This window comes from Ranitomeya variabilis, chromosome 3 (genome assembly GCF_051348905.1).
Source record: "Ranitomeya variabilis isolate aRanVar5 chromosome 3, aRanVar5.hap1, whole genome shotgun sequence".
In the NCBI taxonomy this organism is placed as follows: Eukaryota; Metazoa; Chordata; class Amphibia; order Anura; family Dendrobatidae; genus Ranitomeya; species Ranitomeya variabilis.
This window is the reverse complement of record NC_135234.1, coordinates 385,166,693-385,194,298: the sequence shown is the minus strand read 5'-3', so window position 1 is coordinate 385,194,298 and position 27,606 is coordinate 385,166,693. Positions and strand designations below refer to the sequence as shown.

Here is a 27,606-nt window from a genome sequence, read left to right as displayed (position 1 = left end):
GCTTGCTAATATGTGATTTCCCTGCTTGCTGGTGCTCTGGGGTGCTGAGTTGCTCCCCCCACATCGTTAGTTGGTGTGGGGGTTCTCGCATTCTCTGCGTGGATATTTTTGCATAGGGTTTTTTACTGACCGCACAGATCCCTTGATATTTTCTGCTATCTAGCGTTAGCGGGCCTCATTTGCTTAACCTGTTTCATCTCTGTGTTTGTCTTTTCCTCTTAACTCACCGTTATTATTTGTGGGGGGCTTCTATATCTCTGGGGTTATTTCTCTGAGGCAAGTGAGGTCTTTACTTTCTCTTTAGGGGTAGTCAGTTTCTCAGGCCGTGAAGAGACGTCTAGGATTTCAGGAAACGTTCCACGGCTGCCTATAGTGTGTGCGGTTAGGATCAGGTTTGCAGTTAGTCCAGTTACCACATCCCCAGAGCTCGTCCTATTATCTTCTACTTAGCTGGTTAGATTTGTGATCCTAAGCCACTAGGATCATAACACAAACCATCAATTATGGGTGTCAGGTCCGAGCATTCCTACATGAACAGTTTCCTGGAAAGTGGATTGGTCGTCATGGGGCCAGTTGAATGGCCACCAAGGTCTCCTAATCTGACCCCCTTAGACTTTTATCTTTGGGGTCATCTGAAGGCAATTGTCTATGCTGTGAAGATACAAGATGTGCAGCATCTGAAACAATGGATGCTGGAAGCCTGTGCTAGCATTTCTTCTGCGGTGTTGCTATCAGTGTGTCAAGAGTGGGAGAAGAGGGTTGCATTGACAATCCAACACAATGGCCAGCACTTTGAACACATTTTATAAGTGGTCATAAACTTGTAAATAACTCATGAAAGAATAAAGTTACGTTAAAACCAAGCACACCATTGTTTTTCTTGTGAAACTCTCAATAAGTTTGATCTGTCACATGACCCTCTTCCCATTGAAAAAAATTAAGTTGGATCCAAATTGGCCGACTTCAAAATGGCCCCCACCCATCTTGAAAAGTTTCCCCCCTCCCATATATTAATGTGCCACAAACAGGAAGTTGATATCACCAACCATTCCCATATTATTTAGGTGTATCTATATAAAGGGCCCACCCTGTACATTACATGCACATACAGTGAGGAAAATAAGTATTTGATACACTGCCACTTTTACAAATTTTCCCACCTACAAAGAAGGGAGAGGTCTCTAATTTTTATCGTAGGCACAATTCAATTGTAAGAGACAAAATCTTAACAAAATCCAGAAAATCACATTGTATAATTTTTACATAATTAATTTGCTTTTTTGCATGAAATAAGTATTTCATACAATAGAAAAACAGAATGTAAAATTTGGTGCAGAAACCTTTGTTTGCAATTACAGAGGTCAGACATTTCCTGTAGTTTTTGACCAAGTGGGATCATGGCCCACTCATCCATAGATCTTCTCCAGATCTTTCAGGTTTTGGGGCTGTCGCAACATTGAGTTTCAGCTCCCTCCCAAGATGTTCTATTGGGTTTAGGTCTGGAGACTTGCTAGGCCACTCCAGAACCTTGAAATGCTTCTTATGGAGCCACTCATTAGTTGCCCTGGCTGTGATTGTTGGGTCATTGTCATGCTGGAAGACCAATCACGACCCACCTTCAGTACTCTTACTGAGGGAAGGAGGTTGTTGGTCAAAATCCTATGATACATGACCCCATCCATCCTCCCTACAATACGGTGCAGTTGTCTTGTCCCATTTGCAGAAAAGCACCCAAAAATATGATGTATCCCCCACCATGCTCTACAGTTGGGACAGTGTTCTTGGGGTTGTACTCAATTTCTTCTGCTGGTTGGTAGGTGATCAAACATTTATTTCATGCAATTTAATTATTTAAAAATAATACAATGTGTTTTTTTTTGTTATTGTTAGATTCTGTCTCTCACAGTTGAAGTGTACCTACGATAAAAATTACAGACTTTTTCATTCTTTGTAGGTGGAAAAACCTGAAAAGTTGGCAGTCTATCAAATACTTATTTTTCCCACTGTATATACAGCTTTAACCCTTTAAGCCCCAAGGGTGGTTTGCACGTTAATGACCGGGACAATTTTTACAATTCTGACCACTGTCACTGTCATGATTGTGACTCTGTTTTCTCATGACATATTGTACTTCATGACAGTGGTAAAATTTCTTCAATAAGACTTGCGTTTATTTGTGAAAAAAAACAGAAATTTGGCAAAAATTTTGAAAATTTAGCAATTTTCCAACATTGAATTTTTATGCCCTTAAATCACGGAGATATGTCACACAAAATACTTAGTACGTAACATTTCCCACATGTCTACTTTACATCAGCACAATTTTGGAACCAAAATTTTTTTTTGTTAGGGAATTATAAGAGTTAAAAGTTGACCAGCAATTTCTCATTTTTACAACACCATTTTTTTAGGGACCACATCACATTTGAAGTAATTTTGAGGGGTCTATATGATAGAAAATAACCAAGTGTTTGGGCACATGGCAGAGCTCGGAAGGGAAGGAGCGCTGTTTGACTTTTCAATGCAAAATTGACTGGAATTGAGATGGGATGCCATGTTGCGTTTGGAGAGCCACTTATGTGCCTAAATATTGAAACCCCTCAAATGTGACACAATTTTGGAAAGTAGACCCCCTAAGGAACTTATCTAGATGTGTTGTGAGAGCTTTGAACCCCCAAGTGCTTCACTACAGTTTATAACGCAGAGCTGCGAAAATAAAAATTATTTTTTCCCACAAAAATTATTTTTTAGCCCCCAGTTTTGTATTTTCCCAAGGGTAACAGGGGAAATTGGACCCTAAAAGTTGTTGTGCAATTTGTCCTGAGTACGCTGATACCCCATATGTGGGGGGGAACCACCGTTTGGGTGCATGGCAGAGCTCGGAAGTGAAGGAGCGTCATTTGGTATGCAGACTTAGATGGAATGGTCTGCAGGTGTCACACTGCGTTTGCAGAGCCCCTAATGTATCTAAACAGTAGAAACCCCCACAAGTGACCCCAAATTAGAAACTGGACCCCCCAAGGACCTTATCTAGATGTGTTGTGAGAACTTTGAACCCCCAAGTTTTTCACTACAGTTTATAACGCAGAGCCGTGAAAATAAAAAAATCATTTTTTTTCCACAAAAATTATATTTAGCCCCCAGTTTTGTATTTTCCCAAGGGTATCAGGAGAAATTAGACCCCAAAAGTTGTTATCCAATTTGTCCTTTATTTAGATAAAGAAATGTATCTATGGGAACAATATATTCTTTTTTTTTCTTTATTTAGGAATTATTTTTTTACACATGTGAATATGTATTTTTTTTTACTTTATAACATTGCCCCAGGGGGCCATCATGTTATAGGGTCAGATCGCTGATCTGACACTTTGCAGAGCAATGTGTCAGATCAGCGATCTGACATGCAGGGTTGCAAACTTACTAGCGCTTGCTCTGAGCAGGCGCTGGTAAGCCACCTGCCTGCAGGACCCGGATGTAGCCCCGCGGCCATTTTGGATCCGGTGCCTGCAGGGAGGAGATGCTTGGTACAAGGTGAGCACATCGCCTTGTACCGAGGGTCTCAGGGAAGCATGCAGGGAGCCCCCTCCCTGTGCGACGCTTCCCTGTACCGCCGGAACGCTGCGATCATGTTTGATCGCAGTGTTCCGGGGTTTAATGTGCCAGGGGCGGTCCGTGACCGCTCCTGGCACATAGTGCCTGATGTCAGCTGCGATAGTCAGCTGACACCCGGCCGCGATCGGCCCCCCGTGAGCGCGGCCGATTGCATATGACATACTATCCCGTCGGTGGTCATACGGGCCCACCCTACCTCGACAGTATAGTACGTCATATGGGATTAAGGGGTTAATGAATAAAGACCTTAATGGGGTGGCTTCTTTAACAAGCCAGAGAGCACACAACACTAACAATAGATTTATCATACTTTTTGTGACTGACTCCTTACACTTCTATTATGTTTTTTTTCAATTACTAATTGCTGGTCAGCACCTAGATGTTACTAGAGTTACAGTTTCCTCCCACACTGAAAAACATATAAATGTTATAAGACATTCTGTAAAATTGGTTCTAGTATGCATATAAAATGTTTGCCATAGCGGCTGGAGACCTAACAATGTTTGTAGACCTGCATGAATGTAAAGGCACCCATACACATTAGAGTAAATTTCGCTGATCCCATGGATATTAGCAGAATCAGGGCCTCACAAAACTTCCCTGACAGATGATGTTGGGGAGAGAAGGATCCCCCACTTTAGATTTCCAAAAGCTGATTGTTTGTTCTCTGGGATATAAGCCGCTGTCAGAAAAGTCTATCAGCATCTCTCTCATACAAAACACATTAGCACTCCTCTGTATGGAGGAATTAGAAGAGATAGCTGTAGGCAAACCAGTCATCAAACTGACAGCTATATATTTTGAATGGGTGTCTAAGTGCAGTAGACCCTGCCACATACAAGACCTAATAAGCTGCAGTCTACTGTGTCTGAGTGTCTGCTTCCTATAGGCATACACACTCAAAAATTATGCATGTCAGAATGCTCATTTGCTCTGCCGGCACCATTATGGTCTATGGCCCCTTCAGCACATATGTCTGAATCCTGTTTTGTGGGGAATCTGGATATAAGCCCCGACATGAGCCATCGAACGGCTAACTAATGTGAAAGAACCTTAAGCCGTCTATTTGGGCATGCAGGTCATAGGTTGAGTAAAATGATACCTTGATACACTGATGAGCCATAGGGTAACGATGCTTTGAACTTTTAATTTTCAGGCTAAATATCTCACCAACCACTACTGCTTCAAACATAAGACTACCATCATTTTATAGGCTATCTCATATATAAATTTGACTTGCAATTATTTAGCATATGATTATGCATGTCACTGCTTTGTTACCATTTTGCTCCTAAAAATCAAAATTTAATTTTTTATTTTTTTACTAGCATTTTGTAAATCCACCTTTGGTTTTTAACACTGCCTGAATCCTTCTGGACATACTCTCGATCAGATTCAAGCATGTCTTCACTGAAATATGCGAAGTATATAGTGGCACAACTGTGTTGGTGCTCAAGATAGGTTGCCCACACCAGTAAGATTATAGAAAGTAAATAACTTGGCACTCAACTTGTGTATAGTGATGATTTTAAGAATTAAATATTTATTACTTGGATCGCAGTCCAGCATAAACGTTTCGGTCAAAACAATAAGACCTTCTTCAGTAGACTGCATTACAAAAGTATAACAAAACAATAATAAGTACATAAAACAATAATAGAGTAATTTTAACTAAGGAGATCAAAATAAGAAAAATCTCACAAGACTTTGTGATATGTGTTAGGTTGGAGGGCAGGAGAGGTAGGGAAAGGGTAGAGTAGTATATTTACATACCCGACTGCTTGTCAGATGTAGAGGGTCACAGAGTATAGGTAAGATCCTATATATTAATTGTAAATAGACCTCTAAAAAGAAAGGATTTCCTACAGTGATGAAACAGTAATAGTATGATAAAAAATGTATTATAAGGTGAGGGGGATGAATGGTGTACTGACCAGATTAATTGGATATGAACGCATAGTTCTTCAAATTGTGGTAAGGTTGGTAACTGAAACACAATATAAAGTCATGTGGGAGGAGCTACACACAGCAGGAGAAATTAGTTCACAAAGACAGAGCTTATAGGCAGAACTGAGGAGATTCTCACCTAAAATAGCCAGGATAGGTATGTATCCCATAGAATGAAAGAGCAGGGTAACTTTCAATGTGCTGGCTGTAATAAAACATATATAGCCATAACCATAACTGCGGGAATAAACGGCTCTATATATGGGTGGACTGAGTATCTTACCATATAATAATGAGTTCCTCACCATAAATGTTATTGTATATATTGGCCAATAGTTACTTGTGTAGTGGCACAAAATTCTAGAAAATAGGTACAAACAATGTTATAGTCATGTGTGTGGTATTACATAGATACCTAAATCCCCATAGGAGGTGTCTATCGCAAAAGGAGTGAGTGAAACGTGGCTCACCTATTGTGCAAGGTCTCCTTGAGAGTCCTGTAGGATAGGTGCCACTGTGTTACCGGCCCCTGCAATATAGCAGAGTGTTAGCAATAGATAATCTAAGTGGCAGGGAGAGAAGGCACAACTTACCAATAAGTTGTAAACGGATGGTGTGCATCAACGCGGTGTCCGCCGCTGGTGGTTGAATGCACATGTGCCAGTGTCTCTGGTTTAAATAATGACAGGGTGGGATCCTAGGTATCGCCGAAACCGGAAGTGTGTTCAGTGAATGACATGTCCTGTCAGGGAGTGAAGGGCCGCCCTGTGGCAATGGGATCTCTCAGTGAGGACGGTCACCTGACCACCCCCTGGAGGATTATGGGAGATGTAGTCTGGTGTTACTCCGAAACCGGAAGTGCGTCATCGGGCCTGACACCTACTTCCTGTTAATGAATAGTGGGTGTTGTAGTCATGGTGATTGACTAGAAACAGCGATCACATGATAACATAGATAGAGCGATGTGTGGGGACATAGAATTATGTTGCACTATGAAGAGAAACATTTTAAACAACAGTATAAGAAATTGTGGCCACATATAGCACAAGTATAGGAAAATAAATATGCAGTCGGGTAGGGGACAGAGGATGGGAGAGTCCAAAGGTGGGGAGGGATCAGGAGGTGACTTGCATGATGATAAATCAATAGAGACGACTCTGCAAGAAGAGACAGGTATATTAGTATACAAACATCAAATGTATGACCATAAGTGACAGGATTATAAAGAGTAGATTATAGAGTCATAGCTAGCATCTGGATCATAGCGACATTACTATAAAGTCTATAAAAAGGCTAAGGGATCATAGTCCCTGTTTAGGCCCCTTGGGGCCAAAGTCTGCAATTCGTGAATCCAGTATGCCTCTCTTTTTTTCAGGAGATGAACCCTATTACCCCCCCGTCTGGGTACCGGAATATGTTCTAGGACCTGGAATCTGAGTTGTGATATAGTGTGGCCCTTAGAGATAAAATGGCTTGGGAGTGGCAATAATAAATTCTGGCAACGAATGGTCGATTTGTGTTTGGAAATACGGGATTTAATTGGCTGTGTTGTCTCACCGATATATAAGAGGCCGCACGGGCATTTGATAGCATACACTACGAAGGACGAGTCACAGGTGGAATAACATTTTATTTTATATCTTTTTCCAGAATGAGGATGACAGATATAGTCACCCCGAATGACGTTATTACACTGGTTGCACTGAAGGCACGGAAAAGTGCCATTTCTGGGTTGACTAAGGAAGCGTTGTGTGGTGTCCCTTTTTATTCCAAAGTCAGCTCCACTCAGTTCACTCCCTGACAGGACATGTCATTCACTGAACACACTTCCGGTTTCGGCGATACCTAGGATCCCACCCTGTCATTATTTAAACCAGAGACACTGGCACATGTGCATTCAACCAGCGGCGGACACCGCGTTGATGCACACCATCCGTTTACAACTTATTGGTAAGTTTTGCCTTCTCTCCCTGCCACTTAGATTATCTATTGCTAACACTCTGCTATATTGCAGGGGCCGGTAACACAGTGGCACCTATCCTACAGGACTCTCAAGGAGACCTTGCACAATAGGTGAGCCACGTTTCACTCACTCCTTTTGCGATAGACACCTCCTATGGGGATTTAGGTATCTATGTAATACCACACACATGACTATAACATTGTTTGTACCTATTTTCTAGAATTTTGTGCCACTACACAAGTAACTATTGGCCAATATATACAATAACATTTATGGTAAGGAACTCATTATTATATGGTAAGATACTCAGTCCACCCATATATAGAGCCGTTTATTCCCGCAGTTATGGTTATGGCTATATATGTTTTATTACAGCCAGCACATTGAAAGTTACCCTGCTCTTTCATTCTATGGGATACATACCTATCCTGGCTATTTTAGGTGAGAATCTCCTCAGTTCTGCCTATAAGCTCTGTCTTTGTGAACTAATTTCTCCTGCTGTGTGTAGCTCCTCCCACATGACTTTATATTGTGTTTCAGTTACCAACCTTACCACAATTTGAAGAACTATGCGTTCATATCCAATTAATCTGGTCAGTACACCATTCATCCCCCTCACCTTATAATACATTTTTTATCATACTATTACTGTTTCATCACTGTAGGAAATCCTTTCTTTTTAGAGGTCTATTTACAATTAATATATAGGATCTTACCTATACTCTGTGACCCTCTACATCTGACAAGCAGTCGGGTATGTAAATATACTACTCTACCCTTTCCCTACCTCTCCTGCCCTCCAACCTGACACATATCACAAAGTCTTGTGAGATTTTTCTTATTTTGATCTCCTTAGTTAAAATTACTCTATTATTGTTTTATGTACTTATTATTGTTTTGTTATACTTTTGTAATGCAGTCTACTGAAGAAGGTCTTATTGTTTTGACCGAAACGTTTATGCTGGACTGCGATCCAAGTAATAAATATTTAATTCTTAAAATCATCACTATACACAAGTTGAGTGCCAAGTTATTTATTCACTGAAATATGATCCCAGCTCTCTTCTATACATTCTCAAAATTGATGCATACTGGTCCACTCACTTGGGAATGTATACAGCTTTTTCTTCAAATCAAGTGTTCAATTGGGTTGAGGTCTAGGGACTGTGGAGACCAATCCAGCACCTCTGCTTCATTGTCATTGAACCATTTATTTGCCAATCTCAACATATGCTTGAGATTTGTCCTGCTGGAACAGTATGTCGTCCTTTTCAAACCCATAGTACTTGAGTGTAGGAAGTAACCCGTCTTGTAGGATACTCACATATAGCTCAAGACTCAGACCACCATTGATCCTGCTCAAGTATCCAATGCCTTTGGCTGAGAAAAAACTCATTATCAGGCTTCCTCTGCCGAACTTGACAGTTCCTTAAATTTCTCCATCTGTTAACCCCTTTTTCACTTGTTTCTTTCAGACCTATGCACACCGATCAGAGTCTAGTTTATTGACTTTCATCTCATCATTCCAAATCACCCATTTCTAATCTTCTACTGTCCACTGTTCCTACTTTTTAGCAAACTCGAGCCGATGCTTCTTATGACAATACTGAAGATGAGGCTTCTTCACCTTTTTTTGGGCCACCATTCCAGACTTGTGTAACATGTGTTGTACGGTGCTTGCATGGATGTCTGTGATATCACTATTACGAAGCATACAAACCACCTCCACTGCCGTATTTGTTGCGCCAGAACTGATAGACCTTGTGATGAGCTGACTTGTTGACTCAGATATTTTGCCTGGATGCCACCTCTTGACTTCTGAATGAATGGATTGATTTCATTTCATATTCTTCCAGCTATGATGGCACTAATATGATGCAGTTTGTCAATTTTCTTGGCCGAGAAACTACTATCGACGAGCTGGATGATGCTGTTTCTCTTTTGTTGGGAAGTCTTCTTCATGGATGCTCCTCGATTCAGTGACCTTTTGCTTGGGAATCAACACAATAACACACTGAGCTATTAGGGAATGTGAGAATAGATTGTACTTTGTAGTATACAGGAAGAAAAATATTTTTCAACCACCAGGAGCAAAACAGTAACAATACAGTGACATGACAAGAATCTGCATATGAGATAGCCAAGATGATTGTCTGCAAAATGATGATAGTCTCATGTTCGAATCAGTAGTGGATGGTGAGATATGGAGCCTGAAAGTCAAAAGTTCAAAACATTGTTACCCTTTTGCCCATCAGTGTATTTTGTGTCTTATTCCAGAGATATCCACACTTTTATCAATATGTAAATGAGCTGTTAAGATATAACAGACATAAATCTACTTGAGAATCTGTCTCTAGAGCTTATTTTAAATTACAGGGGGCGTTACGGGTGTGAGACATGTCATGTCTGACAATCTGCTATCCTGATTTAAATGTCTCACACTGGTAACCTCCTTTTTCACTTAAAATAAGCTCTGGAGTCAGATTCTCGGGGTTGTCCCAGAAACAAAGTACATTTTAATTAAGAAATCTTTAGAGACAGACCACATGACTGGAGCATTGGGTTTTTCCTCGCAGTCAGGGGTGTACATAGAAATCATGAGGTCACATAGCGGAAGTTCTAATTGGGCCTCACCCCCTCCCCCAAAAAAATACTTAATATTCCTGGGGTCACAGAAGAGCATATCTCATAGCTTTGCACCCCTTACAAAGTAATTTTTATCCTATTGAAGCCCCTAGATTGCCCTTTCATTGCTTCCATAAAATAGGATGTCAACAAAAGTGCTCCTAAACACAGTATGATACTCCCACAGTGAATTCCTCCACACTACACTCCACAGGCATGGTATGATGACCCTCCTGTATCGCCCTTCTCAACTCCCTCAGCAAAGTATGCTGACCCCAACACAGTATAATGCCCCAACGGTGATCCCCATACAGTCCTCCACATAGTATTATCTGCCCCACATAGTCCTTCTACAGTATAATGGGCTCCACATAGTCCTCCATCCATAAAAATGGTCCCACATAGTCCTCCATACAGAAAAATGACCCCCACATAGTCCTCCATATGGCGTTGTGGGCCAAATATAATCATCATGCGGGCCAGATTTTTCCTGGGGGCCAAAGTTTGTCATGTATGCTATAAATATTCTGTACAGTAAAAGCCATAAAAATACCAGGATTGATAGATTTTTTGTTCATACTGTATTTCCTCCAAAAAAGCACATGCATAAAAGTTAATCAATAAGTCCTTTGTTCCACAAAAAGGTAATAATGTAAAGCAAAATGTGCCCCACACAAAAAGATTCTTAGAATACTGTCCTAATACTACTGCTACTACTACTACTACTACTACTTCTAATAATAATAATAAAAAAGCTATTGCTTTTGGTCATTGTCATATGCCTTGGACAATCTTGGTTCAAAATGGATAGCCACTGAAAAAATGTGTTCAGTGTAACAATTCCATAGAATCAGCAGATAATACAAGACCAAAATTGGCATTTTCATTATGATCATTGTTTAAGCACATAGAGTAGTATTTTGTTCACAGTATGTCATGGAAGCATAATGGATTGTGGCCATCAGTTTTCAATGCATGAATGTCTATGTTATTATAATGGACCTTTGCTGATGCTTATATCGGTGGGAAAGAAGATAATCTGATGGGAATAGCATAATAAAAACCCTCTGCAAATCTCAAATATTTCCCCAGAGACAGGAAATTGTGTATTTTCTCACCCAGGAAAACATTTAAAATAAAATCACCAATCGAAGAGTCCTAAAAAGAAGAATTCTTGGGCTTCACTCATAATTAATGAGCTGAAAATTCAAAGGAAAAATAAAATTTCAGAGCAATAAGTTATACCCAGAACAAGGAAATGCTGTGGGAAAATGTAAAAAAGAAAAAGCAAAAAACTTTGGGACTGGGAAGATGTGGAGAATGTAATCGATAATGTAATGCTATTAAGTCACAGTTACAAACTGAAAATCATCACACAACATCAGACAGGAAAGTGCTCACATTTTGTTCCCCCAATGAATTTATACTATTACGGTATTGATTGAATTTTTCACAGAGTGAGCAGTGATTATCAAGTCTTTGGTCTTCCACACTGATATAAAATGATAGAAATAACAAAAGGGAGGTTTCATTCGATTTTTAGGCCTCCTTTAACCCAGCTTAGTTGAGCAAGAAATCCCAGGCTGTATCGTGAAGAACAGAGAGAAAAGCAAATGAAAAGTATTTTCTAGCTGTTTAGAGTGATAACACAGGGCTTTTCTGTTTGCTGAGAGGCCCATGCTGACCTTCCCAATAAAGCGTCTACTCAAAGCATTCTTCAACCAAGCACTTTCACGTGACCTTTTTCTAAATTCTAAATGTTTAATTATCTATTCTTTCAGCTAGAATTCCCTATCCAATCCTCCTTCGAGACCTTCATGTTCCACAATTCTATATTTATGTTTCCATTGCCCTGTCAATTCTTTAAGTTTTACCTCCTTATTTTCAAGATTGCTATTTTTTAAATCAGTTTTGGATTCTCTCTATATTTGAGCTTCTATATGCTCTTTACTTTGTCCTCTTCCATTAAGGCGTTGTGCTCCATATACAGCCCTTCTTATCATTTCCTTGCAGAAATAGATGGCTATCTTGGGGAAATTATTGTTAGGGGTCAAGTTCCCGCCTCTGCACAGGGGAACCTTTCCAGCTTCTGCCATTGTAGCCAGTACTGGTCAGCAGCCAGCAGACGTCTTTGGGACTAAGTCCCACTTTTCCCCTTCTGAGCATGCCCAGGGTAAAATCTCTCATTGGAGATCAAGGGTCACATGTTCAGGTACTGCAGCAACTCCCATTGGTGATCTAGGAAGGTCCTGAAGTTGCTCAAGTTCTGTGGCAGCCTCCCATTGGTCCTTCTGGGAAGGTCCTGAAGTTGCTGCAGCTATAGAAGGTTTGCATGACCGCATGGCCATGCGCTAGCATCGATCTATGTTATGTGCTTTGCGCCAGTGTGGTCTTGTGTGCATGTATATAGGGCTGAAATAAGCCCCTAGAATACCGGCACCTCCGGTGAGTAGTTTTGTGTGTATGTATTCAGGATCCCGGCTGAAATAAGCCCCTAGTATACCGGCACCTCCGGTGAGGAGTTTGTGTGTGTGCAAGACCACTGACTGCTATCAGCTCAGCAGCAGCAGTTAGCTGAGTACTCCTGTGAGTCTAACAAGGCACAGTGATTTCTTTTGTCGGCGACTCTGTGAAGTAACAGAGTTCGCTTATACCACCATATAATGCCATTTGCTAGTAGCAGGTTCCTCCTGCACGGTGGACCCCGGGCTGCGAATGCACCAATAACTTCTATTTACTCGGTGCGCTCCGCTAGCCCTAACAGAATACTAACGCCCGGGTCTGGCTAGTAAATGGCAGACGATGAGCGTCTACAGTGGTACATCCAGCAGCTGGAGGGTAGGTTGGCGGCTCTAGAATGCACAACCTCAGTTGTGGATGTTACCATGGTCCCTGTTCAGGCTGGTAGTGTGGCTACAGCCAGTTTGTCCTCTGCCACACCTGCTCCGACTTTATCCCGTCTCCCGCTTCCAGACAAGTTTGCTGGTGACAGTAAGCAATGTCGGGGATTCGTGAGTTAGTGCTCCATATATCTAGAGCTTCTGGCTGCACGCTTTCCTACGGAACGGGCGAAAGTAGGTTTTATCTTATCCCTTTTGTCAGGCAGGGCGTTGGAGTGGGCAACGCCACTGTGGGAGCGCAATGATCGTGTGGTGCTCCTGTCTTCCTGGACTCTCTGAAACAGGTCTTTTTAGGACCTCGTGTCACCCACGATACGGCGCTCCAACTGTTGGAAATAACACAGGCTTCGTCCATGGTCAGCCAGTTCACCGTCCAGTTCCGGACTCTGGCCTCAGAGCTGGAGTGGCTGGATAAAGTCCTTATTCCGGTGTTCTGGAAAGGACTGGCAGACCATGTGAAGGACGCCTTGGCCACCAGGGAGATTCCCACCACACTGGAGGAGCTAATTACAATATCTACCTGCATCGACCTCCGTTTTAACGAGCGGAGGTTAGAGCGGACCCAGTGTAGGCAGAGGTTCCGGCTGGCTCCCACCTTCGCCAGACCTCTAGAATCTTCCGTTCAGGCGTCCAACTCCCATAATGCCATGGAGGTTTCTCGAGCGGGACCTAAGTCCCAGGCCGCTCGAGTACCTGTGGTTTGTAATATTTGCCAACAGTTAGGACATTATGCTAATAAATGTCCACAGTGGTTGGGAAACGATCGCGTCTAGTAACCATTGGAGGAGGTTCACGAGACACAGTGGCATTTTCCTCCAAGCTGTCCTTTAAAGGGACAATCACTTTAGGCTCATCCACTCTAACAGTCGAGCATTGTGTGGACTCAGGAGCAGGGGGGAATTTCATATCCTTAGCCTTTGCTCACAGCCACGCAATACCTCTGGTGATGCTCGCCAAACCGGTGACTGTTCGAGTAGTGAATGGGTTGACACAGCCCTCACAAATCACACATAAGACTATCCCTTTCACATTATCCATGTCCCCTTCTCATCAGGAGATTAATTTCCCTTCTTGTCATTCTCGAGGGAATAGACAAGATTCTGCTGGGAATACCCTGGCTCCATTTCCACTCCCTACATATTGAGTGGACCTCAGGGAGGATATTGGGTTGGAGTGAATCATGTAAGGGCAGATGTGTGAGGGAGTGCGTTCAGGTTACCACTACAGAGATACAAGCAGATCTTACTTCCCTTCCAAAGTGCTATTGGTCCTATGCAGACGTGTTCTCGAAAAAGGCTGCGGAGACCCTTCCGCCACACCGCCCCTATGACTGTCCTGTTGATCTCATGCCTGGAGCAGAACCTCCTCGTGGACGGGTCTATCCCCTCTCTATCCCGGAAATGGAGGCTATGTCCCAATACATCCAGGAGAATTTGGCAAGAGGGTTCATTAGGAAGTCAGTGTCACCTGCAGAGGCGGGGTTCTTCTTCGTGCAGAAGAAGAATGGAGAATTATGTCCATGTATAGATTACAGGGGTCTTAACGCCATCACCGTTAAGAATAAATACCTGTTGCCCAGGGCCGTATTTAGAGTTTCTGCTGCCCTAGGCACTTTTAGTGCTGCCTCCCCTTTTGGTGAGCATGACACTATCGGCAGTGACTTTGGCAAGAATCGCTGATGTGAAAGTAGCCTTTTGCAGCAGATCCGGAAGTTTTTCCGCATCTGCCGCGTAATGGATCACTTACGGCAACACTGTGTTCGGCCTCATTCATTCCCTATGGGATTTGTGGCACTTGCCATGATCTGGCAAATGCGGTACCATACCTCCCAACTTTTGAAGGGAAGGAGGCACAAGTTTGTGGCGCACATAGTGCGCCGCGGCAAATTTTAGGCCACGCCTCTGACCACTCATTTCACAACTAGTCACACCCATATCCGCTTCCCAACCACAGCCATTTAGCACTGCTGATCACACTGTTTTATATACAATAATTATAAACAAAAAAATATGGCCACACAGTGCTCCATACTGTATAATGGCCACACATAATGCTCCATACTGTATAATGGCCACACAGTGCTCCATACTGTATAATGGCCACACATAATGCTCCATACTGTATAACAGCCACACACAGTTCTCCATACTGTATAATGATCCCACATGATGCTCAATACTGTATAATGGCCACACATGATGCTACATACTGTATAATGACTACACATGATGCTCCATACAGTATAATGGCCATTGGCCACACATGATGCTCCATACTGTATAACGGCCACACATGATGCTCAATACTGTATAATGGCCATACACAGTTCTCCATACTGTATAATGATCCCACATGATGCTCAATACTGTATAATGACCCCCCCTCCTGTATGCATGGCTCATCTCCCTCCCATCCCATATACATGGCTCACATCCCCCCCTCCTGTATGCATGGCTCATATTCCCCCTCCTGTATGCATGGCTCATATTCCCCCCCTGTATGCAAGGCTCATATTCCCCCTCCTGTATGCATGGCTCATATTTCCCCTCCTCTATGAATGGCTCATATTCCCCCTCCTGTATGTATGGCTCTTATTCCCCCCCCTGAATGCATGGCTCATATTCCCCCCTGAATGCATGGCTCATATTCCCCCTGAATGCATGGCTCATATTACACCCCTGAATGTATGGCTCATATTCCCCACTTTGAATGCATGGCTCATATTCCCCCCACCTGAATGCATGGCTCATATTCCCCCCTGAATGCATGGCTCATATTTCCCCCTTATGCATGGCTCATATTCCCCCCCTGAATGCATGGCTCATATTCCCCCCCTGAATGCATGGTTCATATTCCCCCACTAAATGCATGGCTCATATTCCCACCTGAATGCATGGCTCATATTCCCCCCCCCGAATGCATGGCTTATCTCTCCACCCCCCCGCTCCCGCTCCCATCTTGCATGGTGCGCCGGCTTATGTCCTCCTTCATCCCCCCTGTCCCTCATACTTACCTGTTCCTCACCGCGCGGCCGCGCCAACATCCCTCTCGCTCTATCCTGACTCCCGGCGCAGGACCTTCCTGCGTGAGCAGTCGTGTGATACCGCTCATTAAGGTCATGAATATGCGCATATTCATGACCTTAATGAGCGGTACCACGTGACCGCTCATTCAGGACGAGCTGTGTATGCCGAGACCAGGCATCGCTGGAGCAAGGTGAGTATCGTCTTCAAGGAGGGTGGGTGGGAGGCGGGCGGCCGGGGGGGAGGGTGCGAGGTCGGTCGGGAGGTGACCCAGGAAAAAAAAGAAACAAAACCTTGCTCAGGTGCCGCCCCCTGCATTGTCCCCGCCCTAAGCACGTGCCCTCAAGTGCCTAGTGGCAAATACGGCCCTGCCGTTGCCCCTGATTTCTGAGCTCTTTGATAGGCTACGGGGAGCAAGAGTATTTACCAAAATAGATTGCGGGGTGCTTATAACCTGATTTGCATCCGTGAGGGTGACGAATGGAAGACAGCTTTTAATACCAGGGATGGGCACTATGAATATCTAGTGATGCCCTTCGGGCTCTGTAATGCCCCAGCTATTTTCCAAGACTTTGTTAACGATATCTTCCGGGATATGCTCTCCACCTTGGTCGTAGTCCATCTGGATGATATTCTCATCTTCTCTCCAGATATTGACTCCCACTTGAGAGATGTTTGCAGAGTCTTCGACCTCTTACGGGCAAATTCCCTCTATGCAAAGTTGGAGAAATGTGTGTTTGAGCAGGAGTCTTTACCTTTCCTGGGCTATATCATCTCAGCCCAGGGATTGGCTATGGATCCTGCCAAACTACAGGCTGTGATAGACTGGCAAGAACCCCATTCTCTTAAAGTGGTGCAGCGCTTTATGGGGTTCATTAATTACTATCACCAGTTCATCCCCCACTTCTCAACTTTAGTAGCTCCCTTGGTAGCCCTCACCAAGAAGGGAGCAAATCCCAAATTGAGGTCTCCAAGGTTTTCACTTCTATTAGGTCTCATTTTGCTAGCGCTCCCATCCTACATCATCCCGATGTTGATAAGCCGTTTATATTGGAGGTGGATGCCTCATCCGTTGGTGCTGGAGCAGTCCTCTTCCAAAAGGATGCTCAAGGTTGGAAGCATCCTTGCTTCTTCTTCTCCAAGACCTTCATACTAGCGGAGAGGAATTATTCCATCAGGGACAGGGAGTTGCTGGCAATGAAGTTGACCTTCTCGGAGTGGAAACATCTTTTGGAGGGGGCTCGCTTTCCTAAGTCTTCACTGACCACAAAAATTTGGTGTACTTACAAACAGCCCAGCAGCTAAATTCTCGTCAGGCCAGATGGTCCTTGTTCTTCTCCCGGTTCCACTTCATCCTCCATTATCTCTCTGGGAGAAGAACGTTCGTGCTGACGCTATATCTCGCTCCGTTGTGTCTTCTGAGGAGGAGGAAGGGGAGCCTCGGCTTATTGTCCCTTCTGAGAGCCTGAGAACCGTAGCTCCGGTTTCGCTAGAGTTAGTGCCTCTGGGCAAGACTTTTGGACCTACTAATTTGCGACCGGAGGTTCTCTCTTGGGCTCATTTGTCCAGGGTGGGTGGACATTTTGAGACAAAGAGAACATCTGAGCTCCTGGTGAGGACGTACTGGTGGCCGCATATGGTCCGTGACATCAGAGATTATATTCGGGCATGTGTCTCCTGTGCCAAAAATAAGTCTCCTCGACAATGGCCAGCTGGGTTACTTTATCCCTTGCCGGTGGCAGACAAGCCCTGGAAGATGGTCGAGATGGACTTTGTTGTGGGCTTACCCAAGTCTCGTGTCTGGACCATCATTTGGGTTATCACCGACCATTTTTCTAAAATGGTGCACTTGGTTCGCTTCCATGGCTACCTTCTGCACGGGCCTTGGCAGCGTTGTTTATAAAACACATCTTCCACCTACACAATATGCCAGACAAAATTGTCAGTGACCGGAGTCCCCAGTTTGCGTCTCGGTTCTGGAGAGAGCTTTGTCGTCTTCTCAGCATTGAGTTGAATCTCTCTTCTGCATATCATCCCGAGACGAATGGGTTGGTAGAGAGGGCCAACCAGACCTTCGTCACATATCTGCGACATTTTGTGTCAGCCAGGCAGGTTGACTGGGCATCCTTGCTATCGTGGGCAGAGTTTGCACTGAACAACGCCATAGCTGACTCCACTGGACAGACCCCATTCCTCCTTAACTACGGTCAGCATCCGCGGGTTCCTGTGCCTATGCCCATGTCTTCCACCAACTCAAGGGTGGCAGACTGGGCTGTGGAGGCACGGGACATTTGGGACCGCACTCAGGATGCCATTCGTGCCTCCAAGGAGAGAATGAGGTCCTCCGCCAATGCACATCGGTGCCCCACTCCGACCTTTGCTCCTGGCGACTTAGTGTGGCTCTCCGCCCGTAACATCAGGCTGCGAGTTGAGTCCACTAAGTTTGCACCTTGCTACTTGGGCCCCTTCAAGGTCCTCAACCAGGTTAACCCTGTGGTCTACCGTCTGACCCTTCCACCACGCCTGGGTATCACCGACACCTTTCATGTGCCCCTCTTGAAGCCCGTATACATGTCCCAGTTTTCCGAGTCATCTGCCGGGGCATCGGGTTCGTCTACGGACAATTACGAGGTGAACGCTATTTTGGGGTGCAAGGTGGTATGTGGTAAAAAATTTTATTTGGTGGACTGGAAGGGTTATGGTCCTAAGGACAGGTCCTGGGAGCCTGCTGAGCACATTCAGGCTCCACAGCTCATTGCTGCCTTCGAGCGTAGCGAGGTCCAAGGAGGGGGGGCAATGTTATGGGTCAAGTTCCCACCTCTGCACAGGGGGAATCTTGAGCCATCTGCGCTGCGGTCTCCCATTCTTCTCCTGCCGCAGTGGAGCCTGCTCTGCGAGGTGTCGGTCCCAGTGTCTCACTCAGTCTGATACTGTGCAAAGGGTTACTGCGGCCTTTCCAGCTTCTGCCATTGTAGCCAGTACTGGTCAGCGGCGAGCAGACGTCTTTGGGACTAAGTCCCACTTTTCCCCTTCTGAGCATGCCCAGGGTAAGATCTTTCATTGGAGATCAAGGGTCACATGCTCAGGTACTGCAACAACGCCCATTGATCCTCCAGGAAGGTCCTGAAGTTGCTCAAGTTCTGTGGCAGCCTCCCATTGGTCCTTCTGGGAAGGTCCTGAAGTTGCTGCAGCTATATAAGTTTCGCATGACCGCACGGCCATGCGCTAGTATCAATCTATGTTATGTGCTTGCGCCAGTGTGGTCTTGTGTGTATGTATTTAGGGCCCTGGCTGAAATAAGCCCCTAGAATACCGGCACCTCCGGTGAGGAGTTTGTGTGTGTGCAAGACCACTGACTGCTATCAGCTCAGCAGTTAGCTGTGTACTCCTGTGAGTCTAACAGGACACAGTGCTTTCTTTTGTCAGTGACTCTGTGAAGTAACAGAGTTCGCTTATACCGCCATATAGTGCCATTTGCTAGCATCAGGTTCCTCCTGCACGGTGGACCCCGGGCTGTGAACGCACCAATAACTTCATCTATTTACTTGGTGTGTTCCGCTAGCCCTAACAATGATTAACCAGTGCAATACATGAATAGCCCACTGATTTCAATTAGTGTTGTGTTATACTTCATTCTACCTTCGGGGGCAGTGTTAATTCATCAGGTACTTCTATAAATCCAAGCTAACTATTTATCGAGTGGATAACATCAATGAAATCCTAGCTGAAATTAACTCATCATAAAGCATAACAAATAAAAGAGATTGTTCAAATAAGATAAACTTTAAAAGATAAGATCATAATTATGAGATTCTAAAAATTCTTTTGGCTGCTTGGTTACAAAACTTACAAAGAATTTGTAAAATATTAAATATAATTGAAAAGTTTAATGGTCATATAACCAAGACCAAATGCTTTTATATGTATTATCTTACTTTAAGATGTCTGTTAAAGGGGTTGTCCATGACTTGTCAGACTATTTTATTTTTTTTTACTGTGGACCTAAATAGTAGCAGACAATAGTTGATAACAGAGAGGCCACTATCTGCCTGTTCTACCTGGCAACGGGTTAGAGCGGCTACTGACCGCTCATGCTGGCAATACAGCTGCTCCACGGCAAGATTGCAGATCTTTTTCTTCCGGGCTGCTCTGTCCACAGGGTGTGATTGCCAACGTCATGCTGATTAACAGCCGGCTCCCCACAGGTAAGCAGTGGGGAGCCAGCTGTAAATCAGCATGACATTAGCAGTCAAGTCCCATCAACAGAGCAGAGTGAAAGAGGAGCCTGTCGTCAGCGTCAGCTGCTGAATTGCAGACAAGAGGGGTCTGTGACTGCTCTGTGCTGGGAGATATTGGTTAATAACAGCCTGCATGTTAGATCTTAGGCCCGTAGTAAAAAAAAAAAGCCCTGAATAACCCCTTTTTAATGGCATTGCACCTATGTATGCAGATTATTTATTCTGATAGGATATTTTTTATAAGTAGTTATAAAAATTGCATCTTCATATTTAAACTTGGAAACTGTGCAACTCTGGAAATGTATTGTATTATTGTAGTGATTCTGAATCATAGCCTGCATTCACAATTCTGCAGGATTTATAGCTAAAATCTTTCAGCATGCCTTACTGGCTCAGAGTCTGCCCAGATCTCTCTCTAGTGACTTGCAAACACCAAAATTACAATTTTACAGCAGAGACTGTACGGTATAGTGGCTGAATATAGAAAAGGCTAAACCTGCCAAGCACATTGGATAAATGCTGATGGATCCTACTGATTCAAGGGGCTCCAAGTAACAATTAGCCTACTGTGTATTGAGGTAGTTATGTTTGATTCGGAACAAATATAAATAAAATTTTCATTACTATTACTAACATACAGGTGCTACTCACAAAGTTAGAATATCATCAAAAAATGTAGTTATTCCAGCTCTTCAATAAAATAAGTGAAACTCCTATATTATATAGAGTAGCATAGTTTTTAAGGTTTAAGGAAGACTTTAAGTCCACCTAGTTCAATCTATAGCCTAACCTAACATGCCCTAATATGTTCATCCAGATGAAGGCAAAAAAAAACCATGTGGCAAAGAGTAAGCTCCACACTGGGGAAAAAAATTCCTTCCCGACTTCACATACGGCAATCAGACTAGTTCCCTGGATCAATGCCCTAGCAAGGAATCTAGTATATATAACCTGTAACATTATACTTTTCAAGAAAAGTATCCAGTCCCCTCTTAAATTTAAGTAATGAATCACTCATTACAACATCATACGGCAGAGAGTTCCATAGTCTCACTGCTCTTACAGTAAAGAATCCGCGTCTGTTATTATGCTTAAACCTTCTTTCCTCCAGAGGTAGAGGATGCCCCCTTGTCCCTGTCTCAGGTCTATGATTAAAAAGATCAGCAGAAAGGTCTTTGTACTGTCCCCTCATATATTTATAAAATAAGATCATCCCTTAGCCTTTATTTTTCCAAACTAAAAACAAACAGAGTAATCTATTTTAAGTGTTTATTTCTGTTAATGTTGATGATTATGGCTTACAGCCAATGAAAACCCAAAAGTCATTATCTCAGTAAATTAGAAAACTTTATAACACCAGCTTAAAAAATGCATGTGTTTTGACAGTCCCACAGCCGCGACACATGTAGCTGTGGCGCCGAACAGCTGATTATCGGGACCGCTCCAGGTATCCATGTTACCGATCCAGCTATTATGTAAGCGCTATAGCTATTCGGATAAGCACTTATCCGAAGCTATTCAATCAACGCTACTACAAGTATTTCAATATTTCTTTTGTGTATGGAAGCTATCAGAGATGTATGTATCAAACATCTCTCCTATTCCATACGTGGCCTGCTAAAAGTGTACACTCGAAAATTAATTTTGTTGCCTTGTTCTAATATGGCGCTGAAAATATATACATTTTGCTCAATACTTTTATTTCTTTCTTCCTTAAACTAAAAATCGCTAAAAATAATAAAAAGAGCTATTTACTGACGGCTCTCCCCCACTCCTCCATCATTTGTTTACAGGCTGCAGTGGAGATGTGCCTACAGCATACTTGCCCACTGCGGCCAATCACTGAGCTCAGCAGCTTTGCCGATGCAGGTGGCATATGCCACTGAGCTCACTTATTGGCTGCAGCAGTCACATTATGTCACCACTGCAGCCTGTAAGCAAAGACAAGGGCAGCGGCAGAGAGGCATCACTAGAGCAGGGTGCATAATTAGCTTACTTTACTATTCTGAGCAGGAGCTAGCCGACAGGCTGACCAAACGTATTCGTGCCTTTAAACATTTTATTTAGAAATGTCTTTGCAATACCTGTTACTAGGAAACCTAAGTGAAATTATGGCCATGTGCCGATGACATATCTGCCTAATTATGAGGGCTGACATATTGCGGGATAACAAAGAAGACTGGTTATATGCGTTGTCACCCAGTTTTGCATTAACAGATATAATGAAGAAGTAGCTGGTAATAATTTCACTTGTTATTTGTACAAACTGAATGAATAAGACAAATTGGGGTCATATACTATATATTCTTTTTTAAGGAAGATTTATTTTATTTTCCTTAGGCGCTTCCACAAACTTTGGCACTTATTAAATAAGGCATGTTTACATCCACGTTGGGACTTACCATTTGAGGTCTACAACACTTTTTGACAGAGAGAATAGTTAAGCATGAACCATCATTCTTGCCATCAAAACCTCAAAGTGCGTGGGGTCGGAAGGGTGCCACCAGAGCCAATAATATTGTGTCAATGGAAAAGATTAGCACTATCTATTACCTACTTCTTCCTAGGAGGATCATAATCTTATCCCTTGGGCGATAATTACTGCAGGTAGGATTCGTACAGCCCAAGCCCATGCTGTTCCCACCGCCTATACCATTTTAGCAGGAACGGCTGTCTGTATAAATACAGAGAATACAGTCAGCACCCCTGGGAAGATGTGCAATAAAATGTGTAAGTAACTAATTAGTTATAACTTTACCCACGTACATAATAATGACAGCCTGCAATGATAGAAAATGAATGGCATTCTGAAAAAGGATTCATTATGCAAGGTCCATAAACGCACAGCCAGTATATATCCCAGTGACACTGCCTCATTAATACATGGCTTTGGAACAATATGGTTGAAGTCTTGCGGAGCTAACAGAGTTATTATGAAATGCCAATAGAAAATAAAAGCTTCAGTTATTACTAAGAGCTTGTTAGCCATGGGCAGAGATAGGTAATTGATTCTTAAATCCACCCAACTCCTGTCAAGAGAGCCGCAACGTAAGGATGACCCCCCAGACCCTAGAGTGGGCTCGAATCCAATATACAGTCATTGAATATGCCGGTGAATGTAGACCGGTAATGGCCCATCCTCCAATTCCCTACCCAATCTCATTAAAGATGAGTTATCCCTACAACAGATGTGGATCCACTTTAAAGCTGGGACCAAATTAAAGTGACTGTCATATTTGGGTCACAATGACCTTCTAGACGTACAATCCTCAAAGACGTATAAACTGTAAATCTGTATATACCTTAGTAAGCAATCAATTAATGTACAATCATATAAAAACTAATACCTGCAGGACTTAGTTTTTAGAAACGTGCCGCATATGTGATACCATAGAAGATATTATTATTTTCATTATTACTAAAGCTATATCAAGTTCTCAGAACCTTTATTTGTATAAGTATTATGAGGCAACTGAAAGAAAGCCATAAAGAATACCTGTCACATTTGGATTCATTAACATTTAACACAGTGCCTATTTAACATTTTATTTATAGAGGCTTTACAAATATGGAAAAGGAGTAATAGGTATATAATAGGAAAACATAGAAAACTCAGTGTAGAACAAAATTAAATAAAACACAGCACAGGTCCACTCTGAAGGCATATCATTGCATTATTGGCAATTTATGGCACCCAATCACATATTTACATAAGTATTTAAATTTGCTTAAAGGCTCCCATACACATTAGACTTAAGTTGGCTGAATCCGCAGATATCGAGGGGTTCAACCAACAGTCTAATGTGCATGGCGGCACCAGCCATCTGATAGTTGGGAGAGATGTTGCACAGGTCTGATTGTGGACTGCTTATCACATTGTTAAACTAGAGATAAGCTGCCTACCGATGCTTGGCAGAACAAGTGCTCTTGTGTATGGACATATGACTTGAAAAATTATAAGCTTGATCTATGAATTACTAAAAATTATTTCTCTAGAACATTGAAACTGCATTACTACCATATAAAATGGGAAAAAGGAAAAAAGCTATATAATGTATATATGAAATATTGATCTGAAAAATTGCTATGAAAAATTACTGTAAAATAGAGTGTACTTAGTGTATAGATTGGCCAATATTGGTTGGCACCTGTTCACACTAGCTTAGACATGCTGGTCCTTTTTCTCTACTTGTATATGGACAGTCAGTGGAGATGACTGCTGAGCAAATGATCAGCCACAGCATCGTTCTGCTGACAGCCATCTAGTGTTTATGGCTAGCTTAAAGTTAACCTGTCAGCAGGATTTTGGCAAGTAAGCTACAGGCATTTTCATTTTGCCACTGTTACTCTGATTAAAATGGGGTGAAGAAATCCGTCTTGTGGTTCTTGTGTAATCAGTGTTAGAAGTTTTCAGTTAATGATATGCTCTAGGCCAGAGAAACCAAGGAAAGACCTGCCCACAGGCTGCCCCGAAGCACAAACATGTTTCTCATCATAGAGACAGACTGTTTGTGCTTCGGGGTGGTCTGTGGGCAGGTCTTTGCTTGGTTTCTCTGGACTAGAGTGCCCAGATAAGACTTTGCCAATCGTCCCGCCCCGGAGCACGGGCATCTCATTAGCTGAAAACGTCTAACACTGATTACACAAGAACCACAAGATGGGTTTCTTCACTCAAGGTATCATTTTAATCAGTGTAACAGTGGAAATATGACAATGCCTGTAGCTTACTTAGCAAAATATTGCTGACAGGCTTGCTTTAAAGGGGTTGTCTGCCCTATGGCTCAGGGCACCAGAAGTGGCGGGCACCTGACCACAAGTATACGATTTGCACACAATACTCTCACTAGTGCAAGTGTATTGAGTGAGGCAGGACACATCTAGTTGCACACTTTCGGTCACATAGCTACCCACTCCTGTAGCCAGAGAAACCTCATTGTGTGTGTGATGTGAGAATTCACAAGTCTGCAGTCACATACAACACTGCAGACTTGTAGCCTAAGACCGAAGAACTCCTTTAACTCCAATATCTCTAAGGAGAGCAGCAATATGGGTAAACAAACTATTTATCCTCTGTAGAAAATTTGCTTGTTTCCTGTGTCATACTTTATTGCACTCTTCTGTATTCGGGGTCACAGCTGGGACAGAAGTTCATTAACTGATTAATCACATATTGTACATATGTTTACATAAATCCCTATATAAATTGCTTTGTATTCTTTGCCTATTGCACCATTTACTGTAGTTTACTGAGAATTGACACTAAGTGCATTTTTGTCTTTATCTTTTGCTTCAGTGTTTCATTTTATTGGTTATTGCATATTTATATTTACAGTAGAGGGCAACTCCAGTTTTTGGGCCAGGATAATTGATTTAAGTATATGTGAGAGTGTGTCACATTTTGCCATATCTTTTTTAACAATTGTTTCTGAAGTGGGAGTGCCCCAGTCTTTTTTTGTGACTTTTTATTGTCTTTAAAAAAATCTTACAGGGGTCCTGTCACCAAATCCAAAAGCGTCAAGTTTTGGCTCTCATTTTATTACCACTGCTTCAGACTATTGTTTTTTTGTACATTTTTTAAAGCCGCTATTCTGTTTCTGAACATTAGGCCTTATCATTTTATGGTCTCTACAAAGACGGCGTAGCTCAGATTTTTCTGGGGGCGTGTCTTTAGGCGGTTCTGAATAAGTACCCTGTGAGCAACTCCTCATCGGTAACGACCATAAAAATTAGCACTAGATATAAGGCATATATCTCAGGAAAATTATGGCGGATTTTTTTTTCTTTAACAGATCACTTAAGGGATCAGATAAGGGATCAGATGGAATATAATAAGATCAATAACTGACCACTTTTTACTTGGTGACAGGTCCACTTTAATTCTAATGAGGAGAACTCTTATAAAGATTGATAACGATACTATAGAATATATAAAATATACTATAAATCAACCTGGCCAATAATGGACTCAGACTTTTCTATCAACATGATGATTGATACTGTGTATATCATAAAGAAAGAAGATGGATGTAATGTAATATCCATGTTATCTTCATTTCCTTTATATCTCCAAGTGCCATGTTACTCACATACAAATACTCCCTCCCCATTTGTACTCAATTGGCAGGATTCTGCACCTTTGAAGGGGAATGGTAGTCTTTGTCCCACAAGTGTTTGAAGATTTTGAGATGTAAGGATTTCACAAGATTACATCTCTTGTCTGTGAAATCATCAATTGACCGGAGGAATGTCATGATGACGGTTTTGGGACATCAAACTCCCAATGCCGTAGTAAAAGTTCACCTATTAAAAGATAGCTACCATTAATCTTTTAATGTTTTGTGTAAAGCTAAATATAATTGATCTTTGGAGAAACATGCATCATTTTAATTACATCATTTGCGATGAATCTCCCTTTCATGAAGTAATTGAAAATGGAGAGAGGCAGCTACAGGAGAAGAGATGTCCTAGAATTACAACCAAAAACTTCTCTAATAGTTCTAATATTTTGATGATGATATGATACTAAATCTTTCTACCTTTTCAACGCTCTTAAAATACCTTGAAGTGTATTAATACAATAAATTCAGACCTGAAATCACCATCTGTTACTGATAAGACCATGACAACACTACTTCAAGAAGCAAGATAGCCTTTTAATACAACTTTTCTTAAAGAAATCAATCGACAAAAAATTACCAATTGTTTAACTAGAGTTGTTTTAAGTAAAAAAAATTCTGGAAAAATAAAAAAATGGGTGGTGTAGTTCTTTAATTAGCTATGTCACGGTTTAAATAAAAAAATATACTGAAATCTTGGCATCTTGTTATTTTAGTCTTAAAATATGATAATAAGGTATCACTATTATTATATAGTTAAGAGACAGATAACACAGAATCACACCATTAACAAAAGATCCATTATCTTACCTCCTCCCTCTCCCTGCACAAGTGACCTCTGCACAGGTCTCAGAGCCTGCTCACAAGACTCTCCCATAGAAATCAATGTCTTGTTCGGACTGAGATTTCCTAATTCCTACATTTGTGACATGGCTTTGAAAACAAATATTGAATACTATTCATGGTTCCCATAATAATGTAATGGAATTAGACTAAAATATCTAATCATAAAAAAGGCATTAGATCAACACTTGTCAGCACTGCCATAAAATCACATTATTTTTTCATTGCCAAGACTGGTTTATTAATTCAGGTGTAGTATATAGATATTCTATATATAGAAGATTTGTTTTATTGTATAAAACAGTTTTCTTTGAAGTGGCATACCAGTAGATTCCCTAC

General features: G+C 42.3%; 1 protein-coding gene and 2 long non-coding RNA genes across 13 annotated transcripts in view; 1 reads left to right on the top strand and 2 right to left on the bottom strand.

Moving 5' to 3' along the window:
- Positions 1-27,606, bottom strand: part of ADGRB2 (adhesion G protein-coupled receptor B2) — a 666,055-nt gene that overhangs the window by 407,040 nt on the left and 231,409 nt on the right. The gene's annotated exons all lie outside the window — the stretch shown is intronic.
- On the bottom strand, positions 5,136-6,134 carry LOC143818258 (uncharacterized). Its single transcript, XR_013224421.1, has 2 exons — positions 5,699-6,134; positions 5,136-5,599 (listed from the first exon to the last, which is right to left on the bottom strand). It is a non-coding gene; the product is annotated as an uncharacterized LOC143818258 (long non-coding RNA).
- LOC143818257 (uncharacterized) lies at positions 7,374-8,526 on the top strand. Of its 2 annotated transcripts, XR_013224420.1 has the most exons (3): positions 7,374-7,632; positions 7,743-7,963; positions 8,063-8,526. It is a non-coding gene; the product is annotated as an uncharacterized LOC143818257 (long non-coding RNA). The 2 variants fall into 2 exon arrangements; XR_013224419.1 differs by having other exon boundaries at positions 7,743-8,526.